Source organism: Xiphophorus maculatus, chromosome 18 (assembly GCF_002775205.1).
Source record: "Xiphophorus maculatus strain JP 163 A chromosome 18, X_maculatus-5.0-male, whole genome shotgun sequence".
NCBI lineage: Eukaryota > Metazoa > Chordata > Actinopteri > Cyprinodontiformes > Poeciliidae > Xiphophorus > Xiphophorus maculatus.
This window is the reverse complement of record NC_036460.1, coordinates 10,940,637-10,954,242: the sequence shown is the minus strand read 5'-3', so window position 1 is coordinate 10,954,242 and position 13,606 is coordinate 10,940,637. Positions and strand designations below refer to the sequence as shown.

Here is a 13,606-nt window from a genome sequence, read left to right as displayed (position 1 = left end):
GAACAAATCTGATCATCTCTTGTTCAAAATCTAAATAGTTTGACTGAAACCTGCACAAGCATTTTTTGAAAGTATTTTTGACATTAGAACCATTCTATAATTAGAAAATATTTTGATTCTGTTATCTTTATTGTACAATGGCTGCAGATTAAAAGCTGGTGTTTATTTTAAAAAAAATAATTTTATTTGCAAAAGCAACAAAAAAAAGGTCATCTTAACTTTATGAAAAGAATTGTGAAAGTTTCATGTTGTATATCCAAACTCTTTAATGCCATTCATTAATTAATTTTTAACAAATACACAAATTGCTTTTGTGTATTTGTTAATGACAGCCAAACAACATGACTGTCATTTGATGCAACAAAAAATAGTAAATTATTGTTGCAAAACCAAGAGCAACAAATTCATGAATTTCTCAAAGATCAGACAAAATATTTCAAGAACTAGTGGTGACTGGGGACAAAACGAAATGTTTTCTTTAACTTCAACAAGAAACAGAACAAACTTTAAGTCAGAGTATAAATGTGTCAAATATGGATGGAAATGTTAAAAGTTATTTTAAGAGTAACAGTGGTTGAAGTTCTGAATCACATTGTATTCATTTGTACTTAATTTAGAAGCATCTGTGCAGCACCAGGTTCACATCACTGTCACAAAGACTTTTGATGGATGACGATTTTCAGATCATAAAGGTTACCTGTCACATAATTCAGATACCTAAAATGAGAATATCACTTGTTCTCGACAAATGGAAGCTGATTATGGTTTCGCTTTGGAGTCGTGGGAAGCTGAGACTTTATGAGATCCGAACTGCTCCCTGTGGTCTCGTAGATTTCATTCTGATGATGAAAGTCAGTTGAGGTTAAAACTGTCTGTTAACTCTTCACAGCAGAGTCACACATTATATGATATTAATACATTAATAATAACTCTACCACTCATCATCTAATTACTGGTCAGAACACATCATGCTCATGTTTTACTCCAAGCAGAAACTGCAAGTTTTCTGTGAAGAAAAAAAAAAGTTGCTCTCTCTTTGCTGCAGTTTGTAATGATATTTTGTGGTACCCAGAAATAAGGGCTTAGAAGCAACCCTCTTCTTTTATCTTCTCTCCGCCAAGTTGCATCACCTGCAAGCCCTCTATAAATGGGTTTATTATCCCTTAATCAAAAATGGTCACCGAGCTTTTCCCCGTGAGCAGTATAGCTACGACACTCGGAGGGTTCAGAGTGAAAGTCAGACCCCTTGAGTCTTATCACCAGTCGCCAGAGGCTGCAGCAGAGCGCTGCGCTGCATTTGTATGGGCTACCCATTTGGACACACTGCTCATGAGCACTAACATTCTACTTAGAGTTGTACTCAAGCAGAACTTCCTCTGCGGAGCTGTTTAAGCACGAATGTATTGAATCTTGCACACAAGATGATTTAAAGCATTTCTAATAGTTCAATTGTTCTCTTTTTTAATTATAACATAACAATAGTTAAAAATGACAAGTGTCAGATTGTGATACTTTATTAGAAGACACAAAGTGATAATATCTTGGATGAAGATAATTTCTGACATGAAAAATATGATTGACGTATCAGGATTGACAGTAACGGTATGTTAACATCTAAAAATGTTAATGAAGTAGAGTCTATTCTTTTATTTACAATGTAGCCACTTCTGAATCCACACTGATGCAAATCCCTTTTTATTGATCTGTCCTTTATTTTCTGGGAAAATACACGACCTGCTTCCAATCTCAACTGATACACTGTAAAAATGAATGAATGAATTTTGGACAGCATGAAATATTAGCCATTCAAATTAAAATGCAATCAATCATATCAGTTTTTAAATGTAATATTTGATAATGGTTCAATTTTCAAAACATCAGCTTGTTCATTTTGTTAACAAATCTCGCCTAAACCTTAAATGAACATGTTGCCAACTGTGGTAACAAGCAGAAAACAGTAGGATAAAACTGATAGTGTTTATGGGCTCTAGTATGAAGGTATGTAATAATTTACTAAACCTAAGAACTGCCAGCAGGCTTTTGATTGAGACTGTTTTTGTGGTGGAACAAGAATGTAAGCTTGAATCCACTTTAGTTGGTTTCAAAAGTGAAATTTGGTACCTGGCTGAGCTCCTTAATCTTGAGCCAGTCAATACCAATGAACAGCGCATCTTGTCAGGGAAAAGATTTACAAGTCTCCTTGGCAATAAAGATGACAACAGTTCATTTCTTTCAGTTTTTTTATGTTTTTCTCAGCTTTTTGTTTCTCTTAACACAGAATGCCAACCAGATAACAAAATGAGAAAAATAGTTTGTTATTTATGCTGAATTAATATTTAGATGTATTGTTTAAAATTGACAACACTTTTGCTATTTATTACACCAAACATTTTGGGTAAATGTATTTTAAATCAGTGTAGTTCGGCTATGAACATAATTTAAGACTTAAGTTAAACAAAAGTGAGAGCGTACTACTGAGGACTTTTACTCTGATGCGTCTGTTTATTCTTTGACTAGGTTGCGTATTTTAAACATTCACTTAATATTTCTTGTAACAATTAACATTTCCACCGTTTAACATTTGTAAGTTCAAACAAATCATTTAGAGATATAAAGGGGTTTGAGTCAACTTTAAACAAGGTTGAGTTTGACTCAAACGCGCAGAGAACCATCAGTTTGTGTATTCAGAAAATCTGATCTGCTTTACAAACTAATTTTCCAGAAGTTTCTGTAGAGTATAAAGATTTTAAAAGAAACAAAAAGGACAAAAATGACTCTTCTATTTGTTTTCCTTCAACACTCGCTTGGGTGTCCGATCTTCTCCGTGGCGACTGAACTGACAGCGCGTAAAGACGCACTTGGGGAAGGTGGGAGCCTGGGGATCCAACCTCATTGCAGTACAAAAGACTTTTAATATATATTCTATCTGAATCACTACAGTTCACAAATGTTTTCCGATAATCTTTCAATTAACTCTGAAAGGACGCAACAATTCACACTGGAAACAGGTTCGCTCGCAAATTAATGCATTCAGAGCATTTAAATGTGGCATGCCTGATGTAGAATAAGAGCAGAAAGTATGTCATATTTAGTCTAACAATTAGACTCAGTCTCCATATGAGCAGGTGACTACACAAAAACTTCGGTTGCTTGCGCATCCTAAACTGAGACCATGTGCGCAGAGACAGGAGCGGACCAGGGCACAGTCTCCGACTTATTCACTTTATCTCTGAACGCTAACACTTGTTCCACCATAATTCTCTATCATTTGAACCCCATCTGCGGTGACTCTCAGACGGCAAACCCCTAGAGGAGCAGCCTCGGTGGAAACGTGAGTGTCCGCGGAGTGAAGAAAACTTATGGTACTAAAACGGCTTACCTGCGCTGAGTGAATTAAAAATCCCCGCACGGAATGTGAAAGCCCCACTTCTGCTTAGTACGGGTAAGCAGGGAGATCCAGTCCACTGAGGGTCCAGCTGGATTATCCGGGACCCTCCGGAGATCGGCACACACCAGGATCCGCGGCGCTTTCTGTGGCCGCTGCAGCGCACAGCCTCCGATGTATGAGGACAGAGGAGGAGGGAGAGAGGGAGGGAATGCTTCATTAACAAGGTGAGACACACTCACACACGCACGCAGGCGTGCACACGTGCATATTTAAATAAACTGCCCCTCAGGGAGTTACAAACACAAACACACCAGTTTTTCTACATGAAATGCTAAAATTCAATTACAGTTTTCAAACCTGACGAAAATAAAGGATGGCCCACCATCAAACCTCTGGATAAAATCAATCCTTTTACTGATCTGCAGGTCATGAATGTTAATTTGTTATCTTAAAAACTTCATTATTCATTCCTCTATAGCTCTGGATTTATGTTTAGGGTTGTTGTCCTCCACCCCAGTCTCTCTTGTCTGCAAAGTGTTTTGCAGCTTCTATCAAGGCTTATTCCAAGATATTTACATGATTTAGCAGCATCACCCGTCTCCCCATCAACTAACCATTTCCTCTGTCCCAGCTGAAGGAAAGCATTCCCACATAATAATCCTACCACCACTATTTTTATGATGGGAATGATGTGTTCAGGGTAATATTAACTGTTAGTTGTAAACCAGTAAATTACATTTTAGTCACATCTGACCAGAACAAGTGTTTCCAAATATTTTCTGTTTCCCCTGCATGACTAATAATGGTCCTATTGGCAGATTCTCCCATCCTGAATTGTCGATCTCTGCAGCTCCTACAAAGCAATGATGTTTCATAGGTGCTTCTCTAATGCTATACTTGCTCACCCATAAGTTTAGCTAGACACCATTGATGGTATACTGGCTTTTCAATTTTGGATGATGAATCGGGTAGTGCTCTAGGAGATGTTTTGAAGATTGGGAAATCATAGTAAACATTTGGAAAAAATGTTTTCTGGTGAGATGAGACCAAAACAGAACTTTTTTTCATGCAAAACACTATGCATAGTGGCAGCATCATGATGTTGGGATGCTTTTCTTCATTAGATGTAGAGAAGAAGGTGATAGGTGATGGGAGGTTGGGTCAAGCTAAATATGAGCACAAAATCATTTGTAGAATGGACCAAGTAATGGACTAGTCAAAGTCCAGACCTAAATCCAACTGAGGATTTGTGGGAAGAATTGAACAAATTATTTTTACAAAGTGTACAGAGGTGTTCTGTTCTGTGGACTGAACAACATTGCACACTTTACAGATTTATGTATATAAAAATGTTAGATCTAGTATAAGCTCACAATTCATAGGTATTATTTATGATAGTCTATAACAAAACATCCCAGAAAAATACACCATTACATATCACCTTTCTAGAAATAATGGCTTAAGTAAGTTTTTGCCCAAATTGTTACCTTTAACATCTTTTGAAAAGAAAGAGGTGGATTTTTTTTACAAAATCATTTTTGGCAATAAAAGACTTAGGCCATTATTTTAGGAAAGTGATATACATTCTAACACGGCAATGTACTAAAACCTTAAAGGTTACAGTATAATAACTTTTTGCAACCCACTGCAAGACTGACAACTTGCTTTAAAATGATTTCCTAATTACCTTTTCTTTGGGTCCATTCTGCTGTACTCTTCCCACCATGCAATGCGCTGATTTTCCTAACAGGAAACAATAATGTCAGGCAAACCAGGCCTGCTGGCTTGTAATTCGGCTCAGTGAAGCAGTGGATGTGGGCAGCTGTCAGCCTGCATGTAAGCAGGACACTTTGCAAAATTATGCTGCAACACATGCGGCCTACAGACCCAGAATTATAACAAGTGGCCCAGCACATGAGTGAGAGAGGGAGCAATGTGCTGATGAGGAGAAGGGGAAGGCAATGTGTGTTCCAGTCCTTCAGCTCTTTGACTTATCCGTATTTGATATTGGGATGTTATTTACACACCTGTTCCCACCAGGACAAGCAAATAAACCTGCTCACTTCTGGCCTTAATGTACACAAAACCACTTCTCAGTTAGAAATCCAGACTACCTCATATTGAGGCAACAGGGATGGGATCTATTGGCTCTGGGGATTGTTAAAGTAGCTAAACTGAATACCATACAAAAAGGCTGGTCTGAAAAACCTCTGCAAACGTACCATCTTTTGATAGTTATCCAAGAGTTTCAATAAGCTCAATACTGCAATGCTATTTCTGAGTTTCTAAAAATATTCCTTTGACCTGGTTCACTTGATTCACCAAGATCCCTAATGAAGCTGAAATCTCAGAGAGAGGAGTCCAACACAAAGACTATCGTATTTCAAGAACTTACAAAACTAAGCTAATTGATTTCAAAGGAATACACAAACCATTGTGAACCACATTATAATACACTTGATAATATACTTGTGCTTCCTGTCCAAAGGCTAAAACAGAACTGGATAGTTAGCCTCCAGGTAACTCTCGGGTTTAGTTTGGCTTAAGATGGATGGAGGCAGTTTGCCCAAAAGGTACAACAACTTAGATAAGACGAGAGGAGACCTGCCTGCTCAGCACCTGAGCCTCACCCCACCCTGTGTGTCCACCCCCTACATCTTCCTCTCAGACAGACTAATGGGGAGCTGGGAGCACCATTTATATTGCTTGTACCCCTACTGGGACCCTGCCTCAGCTGTCGGATAGGCTGATTCCAGCCCCTGGAGGAGTTAAAACAGATGCGTGTGTGTCTCCCTCTCTGTGTGTGTACCATTGTAAAGCACTGTTAGATATTTTGCTAAATTGAGATTATAGGCTGCATTTTAATCTGTCCTCCTTATGCTTTCTAAATATAAGTTTTAAAAGTTGGAATATGTGCACTAGATATGTAGAGATTTTTTGAAAAAACAATGTGGCAGAGAGTGAATTTGCACCTTCTCGCAATCACCTCAGAGTTTATCTCTTCACAAATGTGCAGTGGAGAAATAAATGAAAATTCCCCACTAGCTTTAGGGCAGACAGAAACTGAGGATGGAAACTTTGGATTTATTTAAGTTCGCTGTGTTATATGTTTTAGTTTGAGTATATATTTTTATATTTGTGTTAAAGTTTAGGCCATTACCAATTACTATTCAAGCCAGAAGACACTGAATGTGCAGGTGTTTCCTCAAAAGATGCAGTGGCATAGAAAGACCAGATTGACAAGACAGCAGGCACAAGCAGAAAAAATGAGCAGCAAGGGCACAGACCGAGCAGCCAGGGCAAAGAAGGATGGATGGAGACAGACCGACAGGAGCAAAACTCAGGGATGAGCCCAACGGCAAAAGGAGACATCCAGCAGGAACTGGAAGAGTTCAGCAATGAGCTGCAGAGAAAAGGAATGAGCATACCAGAGTGAGATCAGTACGGAGAGTGAACAAAGTGGCCGGTAGCAAAATACCATTTGTTCTTATTGATCATTTATAGGAGGGGTCTTCAAATCCAAGCCTCGAGATCCAGTGTTCTGCAAATTTTAGATTTGTTACTACTTCAACATGTCGCACGCAGATGCCAGCGTGCGACAGCAGCAGCCTGTTTGCCGTTTACGCAAACAGAGGCCTTCCTCTGATGCAGATTATATCAATGGGTTGGTCCAAGTAGTTTTCCACTTGGACCCTCTTCCAGCTGGCACTCACTGAGAGCATCTGTAATCAGAACTGTGAATATAATAATAATAATAATAATAATAATAATAATAATAATAATAATAATAATAATAATAATAATGGAGGAAGTGGGTTGCTGTCTAAGAGAGAAATTCAAATGGTTGACTTTTTACCTTCTTCAGGTAAATGGCTGAATTACCTTTTCAGTATGCAGTCAACTTCTCCATAGTCATGCTAATGACCTGATCATTTGACTTGCGTGTGGTGAAACAGAGCCAAATATAAAACCGGTAGGTTTTTCAGGTCCAGATTTGTGGATCCCCAGTTTATAAGTTTGGTTGATTGAAGTAGGGTGATAAATCAGAGGGACATAATGTCCATCTAAGCCTAAGTTATCTCAGACAATTTTAGTGTTCATTTCTTAGAGAAAATACAAAGCACTAGTTTGTATAAGGTCTTACAGATCAACAAGTTGAACTCAAGATGTAAATTACAACCCAGTAAAGGTCAAAGCAATGTTTATTGAAACAATAGGAAATGCATAAGCTGGAATATAACGGTCTCTCAGAAGCAGTCACCTGGTCAGACTCGAAGAAGACAGGATAGTGAGTGAATGGCAGCAAAGAAGCAGAATTGTGTAAGTAATGGTTTAACTGACAGGTGGTTTCTTCAGATATACAGTGACTCTGACCTTGATTGTCTTGAATCCCTGGAGGTAAGCAACATATCCAGGGATTTTTTCACCCACAAGACCTTATAGTGAAGGACACACGCTACGCTGGGAACTGTGTGCGCTCTATGTCATGGAGAGAGAAAAAACTTTAGTAGAGGGGTAAAGTGATTCACACACTCCACTTCATTGATCTGGCCTTACCAAGAGGACATGAATGATCCAAGTGCTTGTAATCTTTAACTCAATGGTGGGTCGAATACTCAAGGCCAGCAACAGGTAGACATGGAAGGCAGAACAAGTTGAAATCCATGAGGCAATAATCAATATTCAGGTACGTGAAACTAGTAGTACAAACATGGAGCAGGCAGGGCTGGGGGTGATGGAACCTTCTCTTAAGAAAGGCCATGGGACAGAACCACTCAATGACTGACAACAATCTTACTCTGAGTGAGTGTAGAGCAGGAGTTTTAGAGCAGCACAGGTGAGAGTATTCAGTAATCAGCAGCACTAAAGCAGAGGCACAGGTGAGAGCAAAGAGCTAATCAGCAGCAAAGGGAGGAGCTGTGAACAGAGTGGCAACATGAATCATGGGAGGAAACAAGGAATTTATGACCGTAGGTTTATGAACAGTGTCAATGACCAGTGAGACACTTTCAATTGTTTCAGAATAAACTCTACAGCTGCAGTCAATCAGCTATTGTATAAATATAGTAATTTCTATGTTCTGTAAGTCACAAATTCATATTAAGGAAATTTATGGCATCACATTCCTACCAAAAGCCAGAGGAACATATAAACCGCTCACTCTCTGTTTTAATGAATGTAATGGCGGCCACGTTCAGCTCTGTGTGTTCTTGATTAATACATATTTAATACACACCTCAGATTTTTGGCAGGAATGTGAAGCCATACAAATTATTTAATCTTTTATTCCATTTCCAATTGAAATAAAAGGCTGGGAAGCTTTGTCAACACTTCTGTGTAGGTTTATGAGAGAAAGAGTGTTTATGCAGAACAATATATTTTTAAACTCAATAAATAAACTATCTGCCAGCCATGCTATTGAAGATTTTCAGCTTTAATTGAGGATCATTGTCCTGTTATATGATCCATTTTCTGCCAGGCTTCTGCAGCCTTGCTGATAATTTTACATTTGACACAGGAATTGACTCTGTAATCCGAAAATTATCAGCCCTCCACCACCAGGGCTGAAAGTAGGTATATTAGCGCCGATGTGCTCTGTCTGTTTTTCCCCAAAAATGGTGCAGGACACAGTGGGCCAACAGCCTTACTTTGGTCTGACATATACTGAAAATATTGTTTGAGATGTAATGCGATTCATTGAATAGTAACTGAAAATCCAATCCATACTTTTTCCAACTACTAATGTCAACTGGTGAATATGGCTCCAAAAAAGTCACATTCATCTTCTGACTCAACATCCTTTCACTCAGTATGATAGATTGTTTGGAAATTGCCATTTAACCCTGGTTGAAATTGATGGCAGGCAACAGTTGCATTTCTCATGTTAATACTAATGTCTTTCCGTCTTGGCATAGTAAAACGTCTTCAAGCAATAAATAAGCAAACTGCTAAAAGTCCTGAATTTTTAGAGGTGGTCACATTTACTGATAATGCAGTTTATTAATCAAGTTCATTTGATTATTTTCCCTCTTATGGAAGCAGCAAGAGTACCTTACTCCTAGTCATGCCTGCATCCTGCTGCAGAGGGGAGCATGGATCGTGCAAGAAAAACTAAAATCCGATCTCAACTTCCAAAAGAGGTGGAGTTTTAAAGAAATATGACTGTATAACTTCTAATTGTCTTTGCATATTGCAAAACATTTCTACAAACACTGCACACACAAATGCCTTGAAAAACCAGTCTCTGCTTATTTCAATTCTTCTTATTTTCCTCCCACTTAGCCTACATTTGTGGTCCTCAAAGATCTGAGTCTTATATTTCTAAAGACACCCACAGTGGTACCACTATGGGTGCCGAACACAACATAGCAGCACAACCAGGTGGGGAATATGTTGACCGAACAACAACAGACTCATTCTCACATGATAACAAATGTATTCCAGTTTGTAAGAGTACACAGATCAGTATCAAACTGTCAACTATAGAAAACAAATAGCATACTGACCCAACATTATAATTGAAAGACATTTCAATAAGAACTGAGTAAAAAGTAAAACCACAATATACTGTTGTATGAGTATGAGTAGTAGATATGAGGTCAGAGAAAATGGATCTGTGGATATATAACTAAGCATGAGTTTTCACCAATTGTAGAATTAAAGCACAGTTCAGTCATAGTATAAGACTTCCGACAGTTTATGGCAGTAAACATATGCTTAAAGATATGGACTGCATATGTTCAGTTCAATTCAAATTAAACAATAACTACATTAACTTTGCTTTAAAAAGCCACATGATTTTCCGTCTTATGAATGTGCCAGACAGCATACAGAGAAAATCTCTGAAATGTAAATAAACCCCAACGAAGATGGACAAGAACTTGGCTTTCAATTTTCTTCTTTCCCACTACCTTCTTCCTGACTTCTTTGTTTTGTGCATATCATTCTTTTACTCATCTGTTCTTGTTTACTTTTCTTTCTTTTAGGTCCAGATTTAAATTGTGTAGCCAGGGACAGCATTTGTAAATAATATCTTCTGCTGAACATGTAGAAACCAGACTTCCAGAGGAATATAAACTTGTTAGATTTACAGTCACCTCTGAAAGAATTCATACCCCTGGAACCTTTTTCACAACAACCACAACCTTCAATCTGCTTTAATGGGGACTAAATATTATTAGTCACAAAAGCAGGCCCTTAATGAATCTGGAGAGTTGGCAAATATAAGTTGTGGATTTAAATGTAAAGTTTAGGTAATATTTGTAAAAACAAAGCCCTTGTTGAAAGAAAGCTGAATGGAGTATTATTTGCTGTTCACCAGAAGCTGTGTGGGAAGTACAACAAACTTTGATCCAAAGAGACTTAAGTAGTAAATATAAACTCCACTCTTTTCAAATTTCTGAAACATTTTGAAAACCATGTCTCATTTTTTTTTTACTTTATAGTAATGTCTTAATTTCTGTTGGTCTGCCACATAAAATGCCAATTAAATACACATGTTTGTGCCTTTCAGTGTGACAAAATACACAAAAGTTCAAGAAGCATGTCAAAATATTCAGCTTCCTTCTGATAGGAAAAGAAAAATTGACAAATTTGTTTCCAGCAAACTAAGTTAATCCCCTCAATGGTCCCTGAAAAGTTCTTGATCTGCAGTTAAGAACAGAGACCATAAAAAAGGTGAATATCACAAACTTAGATAATTAGGATTTTCTTTTTCTGAGAAAGGCTTGGGAATGCTTGACTGCTGAGGAAATGTGCCCAAAAAGTTGCTATTTCCTGCAAACATAAATAGAACAATTAAGCATTCATACTAATGAAGGAATTATAAAAAATGCAACAAATGTCTCAGCCAACCATTCCTCCATGGAGTACTGAGTGTTTTTTGTTAGATTTGTGAACCAAGGGTTTTGTATAAAACTAATAACAATGTCCTTTCATTTGCCCCCTTCTCCATCCCTCTTCTACATCTTTTTTACTTGTTCAGTCTCAAGTGTCAAAACCCCATTACACTAATTAAGTCAGCGGACCCTCAAAGAGCTCTCCTTCAAACAGCCGGAAAGAGAGGCAACATGGATAGGATAGATATGCTGAGAAAGAAGGAGATGGATGGAGAGAATTGGTGGATAAGTGAAGGGAGGAGAAACAGGAAAGTAAACTAAGCAGAAAGTCACAAGAAGAAACTTTCAGACAAACATGAAGCCTTTTGACTTGAGGAAATAAGCAAGGCGATGGCTTAGAGATGTTGCTATAATTAATCTAAACAAATGAGAGCATTTTCTACATGACTGGCAGCCTACAGCAGCTTCTGCACTTCCTACAGATTACTGACTTCTCACACCTTCACAACTTCAAAGCATAAACACGCACGCAACACTTTTTGTTCTGCAGGGGTGCCGCACCTAACATTTCAACACAAATTTACATTTTTTTTTTAGAATTGATCAACAGAAAGTTGAGAATAAATGAGAAATAGAAGGAAAATGATACTTGGATTTTCTTTTTCTCTTTTTACAGACACAAATCTGATAAGTCATCCTTTTTTGCTCTGATACCTCAAGAGAAAATCCAGTGCAACCAGTTTCAGTTCAACCCGCCATCTTTAATTGGAAATACATGGCAGCCCACCTGGGCAAACAGGCTGGGCAAGAAGAACCTCACAGTTGGGTGGTAACTTCATTTACTCGGTTATATTTATTTAAGTAACTTTGTGGGAAAAAAGTACTTTTAGGAGTATTTTTAAACATGTATTATTTTACTTTTGTTTGAGAGGTTTTATTGTGAAGTATCGGGCTTCTTACTTGAGTTAAATGTCTGACTAAATGAAGCTTGTTTTAACCAAAAATTCACCAGATACAGACACACAACTGCAGTTTTTGTTAAAGTTTCATAAGTTTGGGCGTGCCGTGGTGGCGTAGAGGGTAGCGCGACCTGTATTTGGAGGCCTTGAGTCCTCGACGCGACCGTCGCGGGTTCGACTCCCGGACCCAATGACATTTGCCGCATGTCTTCCCCCCTCTCCTTCCCCGTTTCCTGTCAGCCTACTATCATATAAGGGACACTGGAGCCCACAAAAAGACCCCCTGGAGGAAAAAAAAAAAAAAAAGTTTCATAAGTTTTACATTGAAAGAAAATAATTTGGATTTTTTTTTTCAGTTATTTATTTTGTAAATATGTTATTTATAACAATTTTCATTTTGTTTCTAAAAATACAAAAAGTTCCACATAATTTTATATTTTGGTCCGTCTGATTATGCAATTTTAAAATATTACATGATTGATATTTTGATCACTTACCCAGTACTCGAGAAGCCTCTTTACCAAATACTTTTTTTACTTTTAAATAAGTAATTTCATGGATGGCTACTCTTTACTTTTACCGAGTAAATATATGTTGAAGTACTGTTGCTCTTATTTGAAAATAATTTTTGGATATTATACCCACCTCTGAAAAACATTAATCAGACAAACAGCCTAGAATATTATAGTAACTGTAGAGATCTACAATAATACAATAAAGAAATTAATTTAATTAGTCAAACAAGGCATGTTCATCAAGATGTCAGGGACGGCATCTGCTCAGCTTTAAAGCAGTTCACTGAATGCAACAAACCAGAAGAAAAAAACAGACAGATTGGAGCTGAAGGGGAAGTGGCACCACAGTGATTGGAGAAGGCAGAGACCTGATTAGCGGCCAGTAACCTGCACTTTCAGAGGAAAAACTCGTGAACATGTGAAAAGGACAGGTGTCAGGACCCCATGATAAAGGGCTAGCTACAGAAGAGCTATGGACACTGAAGGGCTAGAAGCCTCAAGAGCAGCAGTGATCAGAGATCTCCTCCTACATTATTATTCTGAGCCTGTTGTTTGCACATAAAAAGCAACCCTCCTCTTTTTTTTCCTTTGGAGAATGATGTCATCCCTATATGGATCCTTTGGTCAGCTGCCATCATCACTTACATCTTTGTCACTGTCACCATCTGCACACACATATCCACTTAGCCTCTGAGCGACCTACATTTTAATGCACATTTGCTGCAAAGGACACAAATATATCTGTATTATTACATGGGCGGAGCCAGCCTAGAAGGAACTGCAGTGGAGCAGCCACAGTTCAGGATCTACTGAGGCAAGAAGAGCTTTATGACTTGTTTAGGCTGACCAGCCTTACCTCTTACAGCGGTGTGGAGGAGCAGTGCATTCCTTTTTAATATAGCAGAG

The 13,606-nt window shown here is 38.1% G+C and overlaps 1 protein-coding gene across 3 annotated transcripts in view; it reads right to left on the bottom strand.

The window, feature by feature from the left end:
- ecel1 (endothelin converting enzyme like 1) overlaps nt 1-13,606 on the bottom strand; it is a 137,607-nt gene that overhangs the window by 50,590 nt on the left and 73,411 nt on the right. For 2 of the 3 annotated variants that reach the window (XM_023351777.1, XM_023351778.1), the window contains 2 exons: nt 5,076-5,131; nt 3,380-3,554 (listed from right to left, as the gene is read on the bottom strand). The gene's annotated coding sequence lies outside the window, so the exon portion shown is untranslated. Of the gene's footprint in view, nt 1-3,379; nt 3,555-5,075; nt 5,132-7,762; nt 7,868-7,945; nt 12,271-13,606 lie in introns of those variants that run through there. The other variant, XM_023351779.1, reaches the window with a different exon arrangement.